Source organism: Hipposideros armiger, unplaced genomic scaffold (assembly GCF_001890085.2).
Source record: "Hipposideros armiger isolate ML-2016 unplaced genomic scaffold, ASM189008v1 scaffold_193, whole genome shotgun sequence".
In the NCBI taxonomy this organism is placed as follows: Eukaryota; Metazoa; Chordata; class Mammalia; order Chiroptera; family Hipposideridae; genus Hipposideros; species Hipposideros armiger.
The window spans coordinates 1,904,969-1,922,696 of NW_017731543.1; the positions used below are offsets into that span (position 1 = coordinate 1,904,969).

General features: G+C 51.4%; 1 long non-coding RNA gene across 1 annotated transcript; it reads left to right on the forward strand.

Moving 5' to 3' along the window:
* The first annotated feature begins 16,933 nt into the window (after positions 1-16,933).
* On the forward strand, positions 16,934-17,722 carry LOC109388383 (uncharacterized). Its single transcript, XR_002125208.1, has 3 exons — positions 16,934-17,046; positions 17,175-17,319; positions 17,575-17,722. It is a non-coding gene; the product is annotated as an uncharacterized LOC109388383 (long non-coding RNA).
* Positions 17,723-17,728: the final 6 nt, after the last annotated feature.

Consider the following 17,728-nt stretch of genomic DNA (forward strand, 5'->3'; position numbering starts at 1 on the left):
AAGGCACATGCATTAGCACATCTGTCTGTTGTGTCCATGTTTCCCTGCACGATGGTGACAGGGACCCTGCCTGAGAGCTGGTGGGCAAGTTCCCAGGAATGGTTCCTTGTGTGGGAGCCATGGGCCCTGGTGAGATGGGAACTTCAGCCGCAATCTTTGTTAGGGTATGTTCCCCCTGATGGTGTCCATCACACTATGGGACAATACAGGCGGAAGTGTGAAAGGTGCTGGGGCCAGGGGTCACCTCTGGATAGGGAACAGGCAGAGTGCTCTTGTGGGAGGGGACAAGTCTGAGAGTAGTGGGATGCCGGTGGTGGCATTAGTCTCCTGGGCTGGCCCTGTTGGGGTCACGGCTGAACCTGAATGGAGAAGAGCACAGAATGCAGTGTAAAAAGAGAGTAGTTTGTGACACAGTGAATGCCCTGGCCCACAGGCACGTCTGCATCTCTGGGGGAGGCGCTGGGGACAGTGAGGAGAGTGACTCATGTGCCCTCAAGGCCACCCATGGGCTGGTGAGTCGGGAGGGCTAAGCCTGTGGTGCTAGGAAGGATGGAGGATGGAACACAGAGGGCCAGTGGCCTGGTGACCAGCGCCCACCAGGGGGTGCTCTGCTGGAGACCCAGAGCAGGAACAGCACCCAGGCCCTGAAAGCAAAAGGTGGCGGGAGATCCAGTGTCTGCACCCCGCGGCTGGCTCTGTGCCTGCTGCTCAGTGGATGCCCTGTGAGTCTGCGGACAGCAAGACCCATAAGTCACTTTGTAGTGTGGGTCAATTACCAGCACGTTATTTTAGCAAAGCTTCTCTATTATTATTATTCATTTTCGATGTCGGCAACGCATATTAAAGTCTGACTCAAGCTATACGGTTCTTCACGGACCTTTGCAGAGTCCTCGTCTCAAATATAAATGGCACAATTTGCATTGAGCTTCTGCCCGTCATTTCTTCGTTGCAAGTTCTCAGAGTTGTTATAATTCCTTCTGCCCTTGCGTTCATTCTCAAATGAGCATGTCGGCTTTTGTCGCATAGATTGCCATGGGTATCTGCTGGTGAAGGGTGTATTTTGATGATAAATAAACAAAGCCATTCAATGAGAATTCCACCTGTGTTTTCCGGATGGACAGATGACCTCTGCCACACGTCTTCATACCTGCGGAGTGACCAGCACATGTGGGGGAGGGAGAGGGAAGAATTAATTGCCTCAATGAGCCATAGCCACACGCTTAAAGAGTCATTTTTTCGACAAAACGATATTATATCAATGCACCTGGCCTCAGCTAATGTGGGTGTGTCTACATAGCACATAGACATGGCAGGAAATACATCTGATGCCAAAGCCCTGAAAGAGTGAAATAGTTATTATTTTAATCCAAGTTCTTTTGTGGTTGGCATATTGGCCTCTTGAATCTTATTTGGGAATTTGTGAAATATTCTGGAATTCTCTCAGCATAGGTAGTCACTTAACATTTTTATTTTCTTTTCACTGGATACCACCAAATATTGGGTTGTTAGAAACGTCATGACATATTTTTTCCATGTTTTTCATTGGAAAAATGCGTCATGACTTTTCCAACAACCCAATGATAACAAACCAAAAAGGTAAAGTGGTTTCTGTGTAAAGTTGTCCCATGTCTGTTAGTTCAGCGTTTGGAATAAGGTGACAATTGAGTAAGGTGGTGTCACAGCCATTGTCCACAGGGACAGCGTCCTCTAACCTTGAATTCGGTGAGTGGGGAGACAGGACCCAAGTGGACAGTGTTCTGACCATGTTGGAAACCCAGATGGAAATCTTGTATTTAGGTGGTCACAAAAAAAAAAAACCTAACCAGAGGCTTTGGGAAACACTTAAAATGATATGCGAGGAATTTTTTTTTAATTACTTTTATGTGTTTGAAAACTTAACACCTCAGTGAAATACCACTTGAATATTTGGCCTCAATTTTATGCTTAAGGTGACATGAGCACACATAATTTTTTCTTGAGTAGGGTTACATAACAGATTAAAAGATTCCGGCTGCACAAGTATTTGCTGAGTGATGACCTCGAGCCAGACGTGGGGCTGGGCCGTGGGTCGGTGGCCCAAGCTCGGGCGTGGGGCTGGAATGAGCTGTTTGCTGACATCGACACCCTTTGAATGTTCTTTGGTGGGACCTGGCGTGTCTGGCACTTTGCACACAGCAGTGACTCAAGCAGGGTGCTGGGAGTGGCCCTGGGCAGCCCCGGTGTGGACGTGAGTGGACGGTCAGGGCTTGGTCCCAGCTCCGCCCCTGCCATAGGCCCAGGGGGGTGGGGTGTGGAGCTGAGGGCCCGGCGGGGACCCCACTCATACCATCAGAGGAGGAGGGACCTGGAGAACACTCAGCAGGTGCTGCACCTCGGGGGGCCCCGGGGCCCCTGGGCAGGGGGGTCCTATTGCTGCGCAAACGAAGCACCACGAACTGTGTGGCTTAGAACAACAGAGGTTACTTCCTCCCAGCTCTGGAGGCCGAGCGGGAAGTCGGTGCAGGCAGGGCTGTGCTCCCTCTGAGGCCCTGGGAGCGGGGGCGGGCAGGGGACAACCTTCCTGCCTCTGCCAGCTCCCGGTGACTCCGGGGGCTCCTGGGCTAGTGGCTGCATCACTCCCGTCTTTGCCTCTGTCTTCACACGGCCTCCTCTGGGCTCCCTTCTGCTCCTGATAAGGACACCATCACTGGACTTAGGGACCGTCCGGATAGTCCAGAATGACCTCTTCATAAGGAGAGCCCTAAATTAGTTACATCGGCATGGACCCCTTTTCCAGATGTGGTCACATTTACAGCATGAGGACGTAGCTTTTGGGGTCACCTACAGAGCTCAACCCCTGGCTCTTGGCGGAGGGAGAGTTGAACAAACTGGCAGTCAACAGGCCTACTGGAGAGGTGGTTCAAAACAGGTTACCGAAGGCAACAGCTGGGGGCCCTTTTGGGGTGGGGGGGGGGGAACCCTGGAGCCCCTTGGGTTCTAACTGGGGATAAGGAGTTAGTCTGAGAGGCTTAAGAAAATGAGGTTGCCCCAAGCCACCCCAAAACGCAGGTGGAACGGACCGGGCCCATTGATTCTTGGCTCCCGGGTGCCTGGGTTTTTCCCGGCCCCTCGGCCTCTGGGGACCTTGTGGTAACTCCCTTGCCTCCCCCCATGTTAGCACATCCTCTGGTTTCCGCACATTCCCCGGAGGAGGGTTTCTTCCGACTCTTCACGGACCTGTCGTGATCTCGGGGCGTTTCGCCGCATTTCTTCTTTGCCTTTCTGAACTAAAAATGAACTTGTTTTTGTCTTTGTATATCATCCTCGACTTCAGCGCTCAAAAAACACGTTTTGAGAACTGGCACCAATACTGTCTGAATTACAAGTGGTCAGTTAAAGCAGATGAACCTGCCAGGTTTTATGTCATTTAATTAAAGCACCCTCATGAATGACACAAGGGGAATTGGGGTCCTTTAAAGCGCTCCGGTTGCTGTGGCCAAGCATGGACTCACCACGCTCCCCACAGCTAATTACTCTCGAGCTGCCGGGGCTGTTTTCATCCAGAGGCTCTGAGCAGCTCTGTGAAGTCAGGTGCTATGGGCAGTGCTGGGCCAGAGTCACAGCAGGGGCCCACTGGGGGACAGGAGTCCAACTGAAGGACACGCGCGGTGAGAGGTCTTGGCACACGGAGCCACGTCCAGACGTAGGGTGCTCTGTCACCCCCCGCAGCACAGGCTCGGTCAGGTCCAGTGGTCGTGCTGGCAGCCTCTCCCTCCTCCCATGTCCGTGCTGCTTTCGCTTGTGTGGTCCTGTCATCAGGAAGGCTCTGCCCATGTCTGTCCACGTGTGGACCAAGCACCCCGGGCCCTCCGCGCTTTCATCCAGTTTCCAACCGGAGAAGTGATGGCACTCTCCTACAGTCTTGGCAACAGACAACCCCAGTAACCCGCTGCTCCTCCGCCCCCAGGACCTGGCACCGGCTGGCCCTGAGTTAGTGCGATTATCAAATGAAAGGTGAATGAGACGGAGCTGTCCGTTCCCTGGCATGCCGCAGACAACCGCCTTACGCCAGACTCCTTCCTGCCAGTTTGTCAGTGTCCTTACTTGTCACGAGAGTGTCTCCAGCTGCTCCAGTGGGATCAACGTCCCTTCATGGGCCCTTCACTGTTAGATCTCCTTTGCGACGTTGCTGACTGTCTGTGTTGTGGCTACTTATTTGCAGAAGTGCGAGTGTATTCATTTACATCTCATCAGTTTCAGGCCACAAATTCTCTGATAGTCGGGCCTTAAGCAGAAACGCTGCTCCATCGTCCCACAGGAGAAGCCTGGAGGTGCGCAGTTCGGTCTGGTGCAGCGGCTCTATGGTGTCGTCAGGACCCAGGAGTTTTCTTTCCTGCCCCACCACCCACAGCTTGTTGGTGCAGCCTCATCGCCTCCGTATGGCTGTCATCATCCCAGCATCGCAGGCTCACACAGACACATTCAAACAGGGAAAGGCCGGCGGAGGAAAGGGATTCACGTACTTCTGAAAGAATGACCATTCTCAGGCATCCTGCAGCAGAGCTTTGCAGACGTCCCAATGCCAGAACTGGGTCAATGGCCACCCAGACGCAAAGGAAGCTGAGGCTTGGGCATTCGGCAGCGGGAATGGGTAGCCCGGGGTAGCTCGGTGTCCAGCCTGGCCCCAGGCCGGGCTCCTTGCTGCCTGGGCTGGTCCTCGGATCCACTCACACTCTCAGCCTCTCCTCTGGCAACATGGTGGGTGGCTCTTTCTCACTCACTGGAGGCTGTGACGTTTGGGGCAGTGAGCTGTGCACAGAGGAACACGTGTCACTCCCTAGAACAGCTGAAAGGGCTGGTGCATGAGTTACATGTGGAGACGAAGCCCCCATCAGCCTGGGGACCACAGTTAGGAGGGCAAGCAGGTGTCCTCCTTGGTGGAAGGATGACACAAATGGGACAGATGCCTGTGTCATGTGACGTCACCGCAGGTCTGGGCTGTCGGTTACCAGTCAGCGCTCTGCCATCCTTGACTTGCTACACCAGCACACCTTCGGCAGGGGCAGGGCTGGGAGGGCTGTGTGTGGGCATCTCAGGGGTCTGCCAGGCTGCTTCAGCACCATCGTGCCACCCAGGGCAGAGAGCTCGCCTGCTCTCCCACGCCGTATCCTGTGTAACTAACTCCTCCAGCGCAGCAGCTGCTCCTGGCATTGTTTTCCCATTTAATTCAGATTCACTCTTTTGACTCACCCATCACTTTGTTCTAAGGGGATAGAGAGAGAGTGTGAAAATAGAGCACAAAGAAAAGTGGAAAGGGTCTGGGCATGGCTGATGCAAAGTCTACAGGGACGGATTCAGGCAGGTGGGAATTGTGAGGCTCTCCAAATAAGATTAAAACCCGTCTTTCTAGCCCTCCCACCTTGACCCAATCATTCTGCCCACAGGGGAGGCCCTGTTATGGGTGTGGCTGTCTCTATGAGATGGAGGTTTCGATTGGGGAAAAAAAATGTGTTTCTGTGTGTGAGTGTGTAATGTCAACGAGTTAATTTGAACACATTTGGGAGCTTACTATTTAAATCAATACAATTATGAATATGTTTGAAAGATAATTAATTACCTACAACTTCTCCTTAAAACATCAATACATTTGATTAAAGCAGCGTGTGCCTATAGTTAGAATTGGTGCCAGTGAAAGACACCAACAGTCCACTCTCTACCACCAGTTATTTGGTCCCTCGGTTCTCTTTTGGAATTATCCTCTTGATGTTAAGAAATGTATTTCTGAGGTTAGAATTAAAAAAAAAAAAGGAGATTCCCAAGGGCATATTCTTCAGGCCAGCTGCCTCGCTTTCCAGATCTGTGGGGTTTTAGATTTTTTTCCAGCTTAAGACACAGGATGCACAATAAAATCCAGTTACCATCCCTGTAGAACCTTAACTTGGGGGCACAGCAGACATTTTGGATGTTTGGTTTTTCAAGCTGAATTTGGCAATAATGCAGTTTTATGATTTCTGACCTGAAATTTGTTTCCAAATATGGATGAGCAGACTGAGCTTGCCGTAGTGCAGATGGTGTGACAGCAGCGACGCCTCCTGTGCTGGGGGGCCAGGGGCTCGTTTCTGACTGACAGTGAGAGATGTTGTCCATTGTGGAGTGCACTGGATGAGTCATCACTCATTTATTTATTTTAAAAAGTGGCACCTTCCTCCAAAAGTAGTTAAATGGGGGAAAACTGTAGTTTGTGATTTAAGCCTTATTTTGCTAATAATTTAGTCTGTGGTGTCTTTCTAAAAATAATAGGTCATTGTTGTGTCAAAATGAGAATCTCTAAGTGAGATTTGAGGGTCACTACTTTTTAAAGTTGGTTTTCATCAATTATTGATTTGGGGAGATGTTTACTTTCTATTGGGAGGACAGGCTGATGGAGCAGGGAGGGGAAGTGCAATGTGACAGCAGGAGACGCCAGGGAGTTTGACAGGGACAGGGGCACCTCCTTGGGGGGTATGAAGCCACCCTCCTTCATGACACCTGTCTTGGGAGGCGAGGCTCTGGCAAGACGGGCTGATGCCTGGGGCGGATGTCAATTGGGCATCTCCTCCCCTTCAATTATCCAGCAGCTGATAAAAAATAAAATAAAGTTTACAGTTTGACATGATCCACTAAGTTAGTCATCACAAGTTTGCATAAAATTCAGTTTTGGAGCCCTTGGCCAGGCCTCCCAGAGGGAAGGAATTCGATTATGCTCCCTGGGAAGCACGGGCTCCCAGCCACAGGCTCATTTCAAGCTGCGGGCGCCATCGGACCAGAAAGGCTGGAGGACACGAACCCATACAGAGCGAGCTGCTTTCCCCCCTTCCCAGAGCTTCCAAATGTGTGTCTTGCTGCAGGGTGCATGTGGTTATTTCTCCAATTCCATTGGCTCCCATCATTGGGTTGTATGGCAGCGATTATAATTTTAAATAGATGAGCATTCCACAATGTCAGGATCTATGCCATTTCTCTCTTGGAACCAAAGCGTCTCTGTGGGACACAGTGCAGAGCTGTACACACCACGGAGAGGACGGCATATCCACAAGGGATCCACACATTAAGTCGATAGCCAATTAATTTATTCAGTAAGAATGCACCTAAGTGGTACCCTAATGGCTTGAAGAGTAAGTGCCCAGAGCTGTCTCCTCGACTCCCTGGGTACCATTTACTATTTCAAATGCCCATCTTCTGAATGACACATTGGTGGATGAAATGAATTAATGCTATTGATTTTTTCTTTGGGTAAAAATCATTTAGGCACTTTGAAGAAAATACAGAAAATTGTAAAACAGAAATAATCCTTCCACTCAGATATAGCCCTAGGCAATATTTTTGTTTATTCGCTTTCTGTCTTTTTATGTGTAAATACAAACATAAATAACTAAAGATCATATTTTGTATTCAGGCTTTTTTTTAATGAAAATTACATCATATACATTTCTCAATGCCATTTGATATTCTTAGAAATATGCTGTCCTATTGGATAAACTTAATTCATTTAACTGTTTCTCTGTTCTTGGGCACTGAGTTGGTTTGGGATTTTAAAAATAATTCTAGGCAACAATATTATTGATAATTGTGTACCATAATCTTTGTCTGAGACCTCAGCTAGCTCTTTAGGGTAGATTTCTAGAGTTGAGATTCCTGGGACAAAGAATATTCACTTTTTAAAAGGCTTTTGAAAAAAATGAGTAAAAAAAGTAAAAGCTTTTGATCAATGTGCACATGCTCTGTTGGTTTATGAGGGTCCCATCTCTCTATATGTGCACCAGCACTGAGTGTTTTAATGGGAAGAAAAGCAAAACAAATAATTGCAAATGTATCTGAGGTTAAAAAAGTTACTGGTTTCATCAGCATTTCTTTAACTGCAAAGTATCGCTTTTCTTACTTTTGCTCCAACTGCTTATTCAGTCTGGGAACTGTGTTTCCAACATGGCAGCCACTTGCCACGCAAGCTATTAAATCGAAATGGCAACACAATACAATATAATGTTAAACGCAGTCCCTCAATTTCACCAGGCACATTTCAAGGGTTCAAGAGCCACGTGAGGCTAATGGCCAGTGCAGGGGGCAGTGTGGCCACAGGACTTTTCCATCTTCGCAGGAAGTTCTGTTGGGCGGTGCTGCAGAAGCGGGCTGGNGGAGAGAGGGAGGGCCCGTGGCTCTGCCCCAGGGCTGCTTGGGGACGCAGAGAAGGGAGGTGCTCGGAGGAGTGATGCCGTTGTCTGCGCCACTCTCTCCATCAGGCCCGTCCTCCCTACAGACCTCACTCGCTTGGCTCCCAGTGGTGCGGGCGCAACCGAACCGTACCCGGCCACTTGGATATCCAAAACGCTTATGAGTTGGGAAGTACACCCGATTCCCAATCCTGCTTCGACTATTATTGTTATTAACCACGAAATGGTTATATAAACTCATTTACATCAGCAATTTATAAGCTCTGAAGATACGGCAATGCTTTTGGGATGTCAGAAAATTGTTATTTACAAGTCACACTCCACTATAATTTATAGAGATTCACCCCCTGGGTTACTGGAATTGAATTGGAAAGTAAGAAGAACATTTCTAGATTCATCATTTGCATATTTATTGGCACTTATCAGCAGACGTGACGCTCGCCACGTCTTTCCTGTGTCACCTCCCTGCCTGTGCTCCTTGTCGCACTCCGTGGCTGCGTGATGGACGCTGCCCGAGCCCCTCTGCGGGCCGGGCCCTCCGCCACGCCGGATGCAGAGCTGGGAGGACACTGCCACCACCTTCCCGGCTTCTGCATTCTAAGGCAGGGTGGGCAGCGGGAGGACGCCGGGGTCACGTGAGGCCAGCACAGCCTCGTCTCCTTCACCCTCACGCTGGGGAAACCTCAGAGAGAAACAGTTAACAAGCTGCCTTCGGGGGTGGCAAAACGGGCGACCCAGCGGGGGTCTGGCCAGGCTGGGTTTCTGCAGAGGCCTTGGTGGCCGGCCAGCTCGCTGCTGACCCCCGTCATATGGCCATGCCACAGGTCAGCTAGGCCAGGGGCAGCTGCTTTTGCCTTCGCCTGTCTGTACCCCCAGTCCTAGGCAGACTCCCCTCCTCCCAAAGAAATGCAGCTTTCTCTTGGAGCCTGGGCAGGCTGGGGGGCCACCTGCGGTCTTGTGGTCGGTGGGTCCAGGAAGCTCAAGTATGACACGCTTGCTCGTGGCCGTGAGGCCCTGAGCCTGATTTCTGAGTGGAGCTCAGAATGGCTTCCTAGCACGGGCGGGGCTGGCAGCGGCGTGGCATCAGGTGCGTGTGGAGCATAGTGAGGACATCGGCGAGGCCTGGCTGCCGTGCCCTCCTGCAGGTTGGGCTCTGTGGCTGGCACTGGACTCTGGCTGACTTCCTGCTCTCATGGCCAGAGGGGTACCAGGCCAGGCTCCTCTGAGGACCTTCAGGACTCTGTCCTTGGAGACAATGTCTCATCGTTGAAGGAACTCCCTGGCACCTAGAGCAGAGGGGCGGTACCCAGAGCCACAGGGCCACCTGGTAAAAATCGGATGAAGGAGCTCAGCCTTGAGAGGGATGCCAACGCAGCCCCTGAGCCAGCAGAGGCTGGGGCACCCTCCCTTGCGGCTGTGGGATGGGTGCAGGGCACAGAGGAGGCTGTCCCTCTGGGTGGCATCTTCATGTCATATTGTGCAGCTACAGGCATTTGTAGAGACTGCAAGGGATTTGCGTGCACAGGCCAAGTTACATGCAGTGCGCTGGAGGGGACTCGCCTTGGCCCTTAACCCTTCAATCACATAACCAGCTGTACAATGAGAAAGAGCGGACGTGATTAGCCAGATTCCCATGACGTGCTTCCCTCACTCCTCAAACGGCCCCTGAACGGTGCGCGTTTCCCTCCAGCACCTGATCTCTCCGGCCAAGTTCTCTGTGAGCCATTCCTGGGAGCTCTCCCCAAACATGAACAGCCAAACACCTTAATACCTTAGAGAGTTTGAGGGGTGTTGTCTACTCTCCCTCAGGCCAGCTGCCATGCAGTGTAGGGGAGGAAACCCACGAGGCCACTGATCGGCAAGGTGGTGCCGAGGCCCGGGCTCGGCCTCTGCTTTCTGCAGTGAAGTTGGGCAAGTCCCTCGACGTGTCTGAGCCCCGTTTTACTCTCTGGTGTGAGGAGAGGGTTGGGTTCCATTAACATGGTGGCCCCTCCTGACCCGAACACTAGAGGCATCTTGCTAAATGAGACTCTGCCTGGGTCCCTGGGCAGCTCTGAGGCCCCTGGGGAAGGGTGGCCTACATGAGAAGATAAGGCTGCAACACGAAATTGCAGTTTCACTTCATCGCTATGGTGTTGGGAAACCTGTGTTTCGAAAAACTCTGCCGCTGTTTTCTTTTTCACAAAACTTCCTTTAGTTAATTTCTGTCACATGTAAAATTTGACTCAGAAGGGCTACAGCCAGCACAGTCCAGCTTTCTGGGGAAGTGAGCTCAGCCACTCTGTGTGATAATACTTTGATCAGGCTGGAGATAACGCAGACCTGCCGGGGGGCAGGGCCTGTTACTGATTTCAACCTCTGGAGTACCCACCGCACAACTGAAAACACGGTGAGAAGGACCAAACCAAAGATGGAAAACGATTGTCATGGAAAGTTGGAAGAGTCTAATGAGATGATTAGATGAGGGTTTATCTAGCCTCCCACCAGTTTTATGAAGTGTTTTTGGCTACATTTGGAGAAACTGGTCAGAATTTTGTCTTACTGATCTCTCTAAGGCATCCATATTGCATCAGGCATAAGACAAATATTGTCAAATAAAATATGGATTTGCTGTACAATAGAAATAACTTTAGCCCTGTGCAAAAGGGGAGTTGTATCTGTTCCTACTAAAAATAGCAGTGGAGCCTGACAGAGGAGGCAGAGTGGGGACTTGAGCACGTGGTCCTCCTTGGTACAGTGGCCACCATGTCTGTGATCTGGAAACGCGAGCTCATCTCTATGGGGGCTCTGCTGCTTCATTTGTAAAGTGAGCACGTGGTGGGGGGGGGGATGTCCTAAGGTCCGTCCAGCTTCTACAAATGTTGACATAATTCGATTCCAAAGCTAATTAGGGCCCGCCCTCTTCAGGCACCAGCTTCTCTGAGTGGAGGATGTCAACATGCACATCACAAACTCAAGCCATTGAGTGGCCCAACAGAGGAGGCCATGGACCTGAGCAGGGGATGGAGCCGGGAGCCTCTAGAAGTGACCACCCGTGCTGGGAGACGTGGGGTAGATTTCCTGGAGCAAACCCCCAGGCCCGCCTTCATGGGGCAGGGAGTATAAGCCAAGCCTGCACGGGACAGCAAAGGCTCAGGAAGGGGTTGGTGCTGGTAGGACAGACCTCTTCTCAGGCCTCGTGGACTGCCACCCGTGGGGGCCTTGCCCTTCCAGGTCAGGAGCTGGATTTTAGTAGGTAGACAACAATTTCTCAACTTCAGCACTATCAATGTGCTGGGCTTTGTAATTCTTTGGGGCGGTCCTGCGCACTGTAGGACGTTCAGTAGCATCCTGGATTAGACACATAGATGCCAGTAGTACCCCCTCAGTTGTGACAACCAAAATGTCTCCAGACATTTTCCCTGGGGACCCGATTCACCTTGGATTGAGAACCACCATGGTAGATTATTGGTGTCTCCAAATTTCTTAATCCTTCACCCCATGAGTGAAAAAAAGTTTGAGCCAACACACGTAAAATTATTTTAAAATTATATACACAAAGTACTGTGACTATAATAAAACAAGGAAGCTGAATTCCTCCATGTGCTTATTCCTAACTCTTATCCTGTCCCTCCGTGGGTCACCCTGCTCCCACCCAGAAGTTTGCAGTTGGCTTTGAGGGATTTAGTAGGAGCTGTTTGGAGCTAATTCAGCATTCCCCTTTGTGAACCTGTGCTCTTTCAACAAGATTTCTGTGGCACCTTCTGGGTGCCTGGTGCTGGACTGGGCACAGCAGGCGGTAAGCCGTGGGACACACACCGGGTGGACTGCTTTCTTGCCAAGGGGCTCCAAACCAGGCTGCCCATCTCACCCATACCCGGTCTGCCTGCTGGCTCACCTTTCTTCGATTCCCACTTCTGTCCCCACTGCCATATAGGACAAGAAAAGCGTTTCCTAAGGAAATGTGCTGTAGCAAAGCCAGGGCACTCTGCGGTGTCCCTGAGAACGCAGACTCGAGGATTTCTGGATGGAACTTCTGGGCAGGTGGATGGCAGACATAGGCTCGCCACAGTGCTGGCCCCCCTCATGTGGCTGTGGGGTTCTGCGTGGAACCGCCTCAGGTTTGTCCTTCCCGGGACCCCTGACCACTCGGACTTATTTCTAATCAAGCAGGTGCATTTGAAGTCCCTTTAGGGAAAAGATTCCAAAGAAATAAACTCTTAATTAAGTGCACTGATGGGTGGTTTACTTCTAGCTCAGCTGCCATACTAAGAGAGAAATCCCTGAGGAAACTCCTCGACTTTAGTGTTGACCTTCTGGGGTCAGTGGTTGCACCCTTAGTCAATTCCCCAGGTGTTACCTAGTTGAACCTGGCCCCTGGGCGTTGGCCAGAAGCAGAGAGGACAGGAAAAAGCCGACGGTGGAGACAAGAGGACCTGATGGAGCCTCTTGGGTATGGGATGGCGGCTCTTCTGTCATNGGCTGCCTCCTCTGTGAAGTGGGCTTCATGCAGAGTCCTGCTTTGCTGGGTTGATGTGACACGTAACTGAGCTGACACTGCAAACAACTCAGAACATGGTCTGCCCCACGGCGGCGAGCGCTGGGGAAAGGGGTCAGTTGCTGTTACGATGGCCCGGTGGGTGCCCGTGCATTCAGAGGCCTGGAGTGGTGGGGTCTGCAAATGTTGGCATAATCGAGAGGGACAGACTTTCTCCAGGAGTCAACTGGACCAATCCAAATCAGACGTGCAGTGGAAGGACTCCTTTAGAAATGTGAGTGATGGGAGGAAATGCAAATTCCACAAACCATCAAATGGTGCCTTTCAGAGAAATGGAGGGGCGCAGGCGTCAGCCACTGGGAGCTTTCAGCATGACCCGGTTAGCCTTCCTCTGGGCCTGGAACTCTAGTTTGCCTGTTTTCTACCCAGCCCACAAAGGCCACTGTCCCATGCCCATCAAGGACTTGGGCAGAGAAGAGAATGGAGTCCCTAAGAGGGCAGTTTCCTAACACCATCGCATGTGTTGGGTCCTTTTGTCTGTTTTCAGAAATACAGTTCTACTCTGATGACCAGATAAACACAAACACAGGGGTTTTATAGGTGGATTTTGTATAGTTCGCGCGTTCCTTTCTGGCTGGGCAAACTTAATGAAGTGTCATCCGTGAGAGCCTCAGGGCCGAGACAGTTGTTTCCGAATCCTTCGTGCTGCCCTTTTAACTCGGATTTGATCAAGTCTTGGTTTTCAGGCTTGGATCTCCAATGACTAAGCAGATGAGAAGGTGATGCAGGAATCCAGACCTTCCAGATCATTCCACTGAGGAGAAAGGAGAGACTGGGGGTTGCTTTGAGGCGGGGACTTTTGGGCTGCCGTGGTCGGAGTGTTTGGTGCATTGCCCGTGATTGCAGAGAGCAGCAGACTGTGAGCTTGCTGGTCCCAGAAGACAGACTCCCAGCTGTCCCCGTCCCCAGCAGGGCCCAGGGTCCCTGATGTGTTCTATCAGCAGCCAGGCAGGAGCAAAGAGAGAGAATGACACGGCAAAATAACAAATGTTATTTATCACAGCTCCAGTGTCACCATCCTGTTATTTTTATTGTTCTTCAGAATAATGGGATTTAGTAAGGCCATCTCTCCTCCAGCCACATGGAAAAGCTGCGTATGAGTGATGGAGCCCATGCCCGAAGATCCAAAACGCACAAGAACCTGAAAATGAGTTACAGAACTCCTTTTCAAGTAGAGCTGTCTTTCAAAACTTTAAAACGCTGCCCTTTTAAGAGCCCCCAGACCGTTCCTGTGATGTAGCAGCAATGCAGAAGTAGAAAATAAAACAGCTCAATTTAGGAAAATGTGAAAATTACGTGACACTGGTGAAATCGCAGACACAACATAAAATGAAAACAGCTGTGGAGACCAAACCCTGTGTAGACAGTGGGAGGCCATTTATCTTGGAAAGTCAAGTGCTGAATGAGCTGCCATGCTGACCCGCTCGCGCTGCGGAAGGGACAGACCCAGGCACCACTCAGCAGCCCGCGTGCTCGGTCCCTGGACATGCTGTGGGTGACTGAAGCGTGCGTTAGTGCTGGTCCCAGAAAGCCGGGATCAAATGCGAGCCTTTGGGGACTTTGTGGAAAAGCTGAATCGCCGCACAGGCGACGCAGCTGGTGCATGATGCAGGTGTCTCCTGTGGGCTTTGGGCTGCGGTGCCTGTGGGATAGGACAAGCTCCCACAGGTAACTTGCAGGGTCTGACGTGTTTAGTTGGGCACCACCCCTCTCTGCCTCTAAAGACAGAGGTCAGACAGAAATCCCGAAGCTTAAATGTCTACAGTAACTTCCAAGAAGCAAGGCCCCCTCCCGTGGGCAGGCGCGTCTCTTCCATCCCACCCCATTTGGGGTTCACCGGGGGACAAGTGGGGATGGGCGATGCCAGATGGCCTGCGATGTGATCCCGGGGGAGGGGCTTTGCAAAATGTGCCCATGTAGACGCCTGGCATCTGGAGTTGCTGGCTGTTGGGCTGTTTGAGAAGGCCAGAGACCTGCAGATACACCTTAAGCTGAAAATGGTCTCCACGGCTGGGCTGGAAGTGATTTTGAGGCTCCTCTGGATGAGCCCGTGGGCGGACCTGCATCTCCTCCCGGGAGAGGCAGAACCTGTCAGGTTGCCCCCGAGTGACCACGCTCCGTAGCCCAAGGCGCCTTGGGAGGGGATGCCCTCAAGTCCCAGTCAGAAGAAAAGCATTGCCTGAGAGAAAACACCAGATAAATAGGACTGGTCCCACTTTAATTAAGTTTGATGGGAAGTTATTCTGCCTCCAGGAAGCCAGAGCCACTTTTCACGGTGTGGTTGGCAGACCAAGGCAGGTCTTCTAAGAACACGGGAGAACACAGTCCCTGAAATCAGGCCCAGGCTGAGACAGACCATCCTTCAGGTGGTTCCCACAGACCAAAGCCGCCCTGCCTACTAAGCACCCTAGTCCACAGGGCTGCTTTGCAGGCTCCTCACCAGGAGGGGCTCCAGGAAACAGTCCCGCTTCTCCAGGGTGTGGAGGACGACCTGCGCTCAGGTCTTAGCCTGCCTCCCCTCACCCATCACCTCTGTGCTGGAATGATGCTTCCAGAGGACACTGGAGTGGGAACTGTGGGCCAGAGGAGGGAGTGACCGTGATGGCCTTGAAGGGGGCACATGGCACATGGATAGCATCTACTATTATGAAAGACAGCGGCTGTAGAGCAGTGATTTATTTCTTTAAATTAATAAATTATCTCTCTCTCTATATATATATATAATTTTTTTTCTGCTGGGGGCTGGAGGAAATAGTCATAGTTTCTTAAAGTCTCAATGAACGTCAAAGGTTTTCCAGAGGAAACGTGCACAGCTGCGCACTAAACGACTGGAGGCAGAGGCTCCCATACGGTGACAGGGGTCCGCTGTGAGCTTCTCAGGCGGCCGGCACCCCTTCCCGTCCCATCCAGGCAGAGGGGTGCAGCTGGAATCAGGCCGGCTGGAGGGCTGTGCAGGTGTGTTGATGGCATGTGACTGGTCTTAGGAGGCTGCCTCGGGGAGAAGGAGCCAGCAGAGAGGGCTGGGGTCCTCGCCTCCTTTCCCATGTTCGGGACCCATCTCCCCCCGGGCAGGTTCTCCTGGCCGCTTTCCAGGCCCANCCGCACGTGCCCACCCAGGCCCCTGTCACACATGATCATGTGGACGACTGAGCCATGACATACGTGAGGGTGACCAGCTGCTCCGGTTTGTCTGGGGCTTTCTGGGTGCTCCCACCAAATATCTCGAGTTCCAGGGGTGCCCTCCCCCCACCCAGGGGAAGTCAGTACTGTTGGTCACTCCTTGATCATGGCAAGTGTGGCCTATGAGTGTGTTCTTAAAATTTCCCTAAAAAAGCGTCTCTCCTTCGTCTGGTTGGCTGCAAACTAATGTTCGTGAGAGAATTAGCCTCTGACCTCTCATAAGTTAATGTCACTGACACAGAACTCCGGCTTCGGGTCTGGGGTGGGGGCTCTGACCAGTGGGAGAGGTTTTGCACCCACCAGCGGAAGAGCCACGATGCGGGGTTCCCTGGGGGAGGCACGGTGGTGTTGAGAAGAGAGGACTCCATGGGCAGAGCCTGGCAAATACTTAGGTGTCTGCTCTGGACTCTGCCTGGCACGGGGGGGGGGGGGGCTGGCAGCAGGGTTGACTCTTCAGTAAAGGTTAAGTGCGGGTTCAGCAGCAGCCCGTGGGGGACGGGAAGGCAGGTGAGCAGCGGTGCTGAGCGGCCCCGAGTGAAACGCGTTCTTGCCAGCACTGGCTATCTGAGTCATGCGCTGGAGTGGAGAACAGGCAGGGGCGAGGCCTCCTCAGTGTATTTACCAAGCGCCTGAGAACATTCTGTCTTCAAGGAAATACTCTTCAGATTCTTTACAGTTTATTAAAGAGTGGGAGCGTATTAAATAATTTCATCTGAAATCTGAAGTGCCCAGTGAGTAGGATAAAGGTTTGGCTTTATTTTTGCGGCGTTGAGAGATGTCTTTGATTTCTAGTGTTTGCTAATCTTTTCGCTTTCCTGAGTACAGGTATTCTATTATAAATTAACAAGGGAAAGTAAACGAACAGTGGGGTTTTAATTGCACATAATTACTTGGTATGCCAAAGTATTTTACAATTGAGATAATTTGCCTGAAAGTGTTGGTATTTAGTGAATAGAATTTATGGTAATTCCCCGATTTTCCCCCAACTGCCTAGTAATCTTTATAACAAGGAAGCAGAAGCACAGTGAGAATTTAGCACTGAGACAAAGCTAAACATGAAAGTGCTTAAAATGTATCTGTTTGCCTTTGTTTCAATAGGAATCCAAAACAAAGTTAATCTGATCAACAAGGATCAATAGAAAAGTGAGTGAAGATTCGCGTTTCTTTGAAGCTGGTAGAGTCAAGGAAATAATCCTTGCAAACAATGGAGGCCTTTAATTCACAGGCTCCAGCCCTGAAAGCGTTGTGAAGTGGGATTTGCTGCGTTTCAGGTTTTAATGTGAGCTGAACAGGCAGGTGCAGCGGTGAGGCAGGCTGCTGCTGTTACACTGTTACTGCTCCTGGCGAACGGAATTCTCCAGTAATCCGCTCCCTGCACACTCCCTGGCCTCCGTTTCACTCAGGTTTCCTCCTCAGGTACTTCCCTTCCTCTGGGACACCACGTCCTAAGGCGGGTGGGTGAGTGGGGGGTGGGGGCACCAAACAAGCGGAGGCAAGTTCAGTTTCGAATCTGGACGACAAACCTGCACCTGAACAAGCTCTCATCTAACCATAAAACGATGTAGACGGGAACATTCCAGGCGCAACTGTGGTAGAAAATGCCTGTTCCCACAGCGCAGGCTGCCGATGGTGCCACTTGCCACCACGCAGGGGCTTGAACCTTCCGGGCAGTGTCTCTCCCAGGTCGTCGTAAAATTCTCCCTCCCCTTCTGGACACACTGCACCTTGGAGCGACACATCACTAGGAGGGAACTCGGAGCCTGCTGTAGTGCTTGTGCGGATGGGTCAGCGAGATGCTCCCCACAGCAATGTCCCCTGACAATGG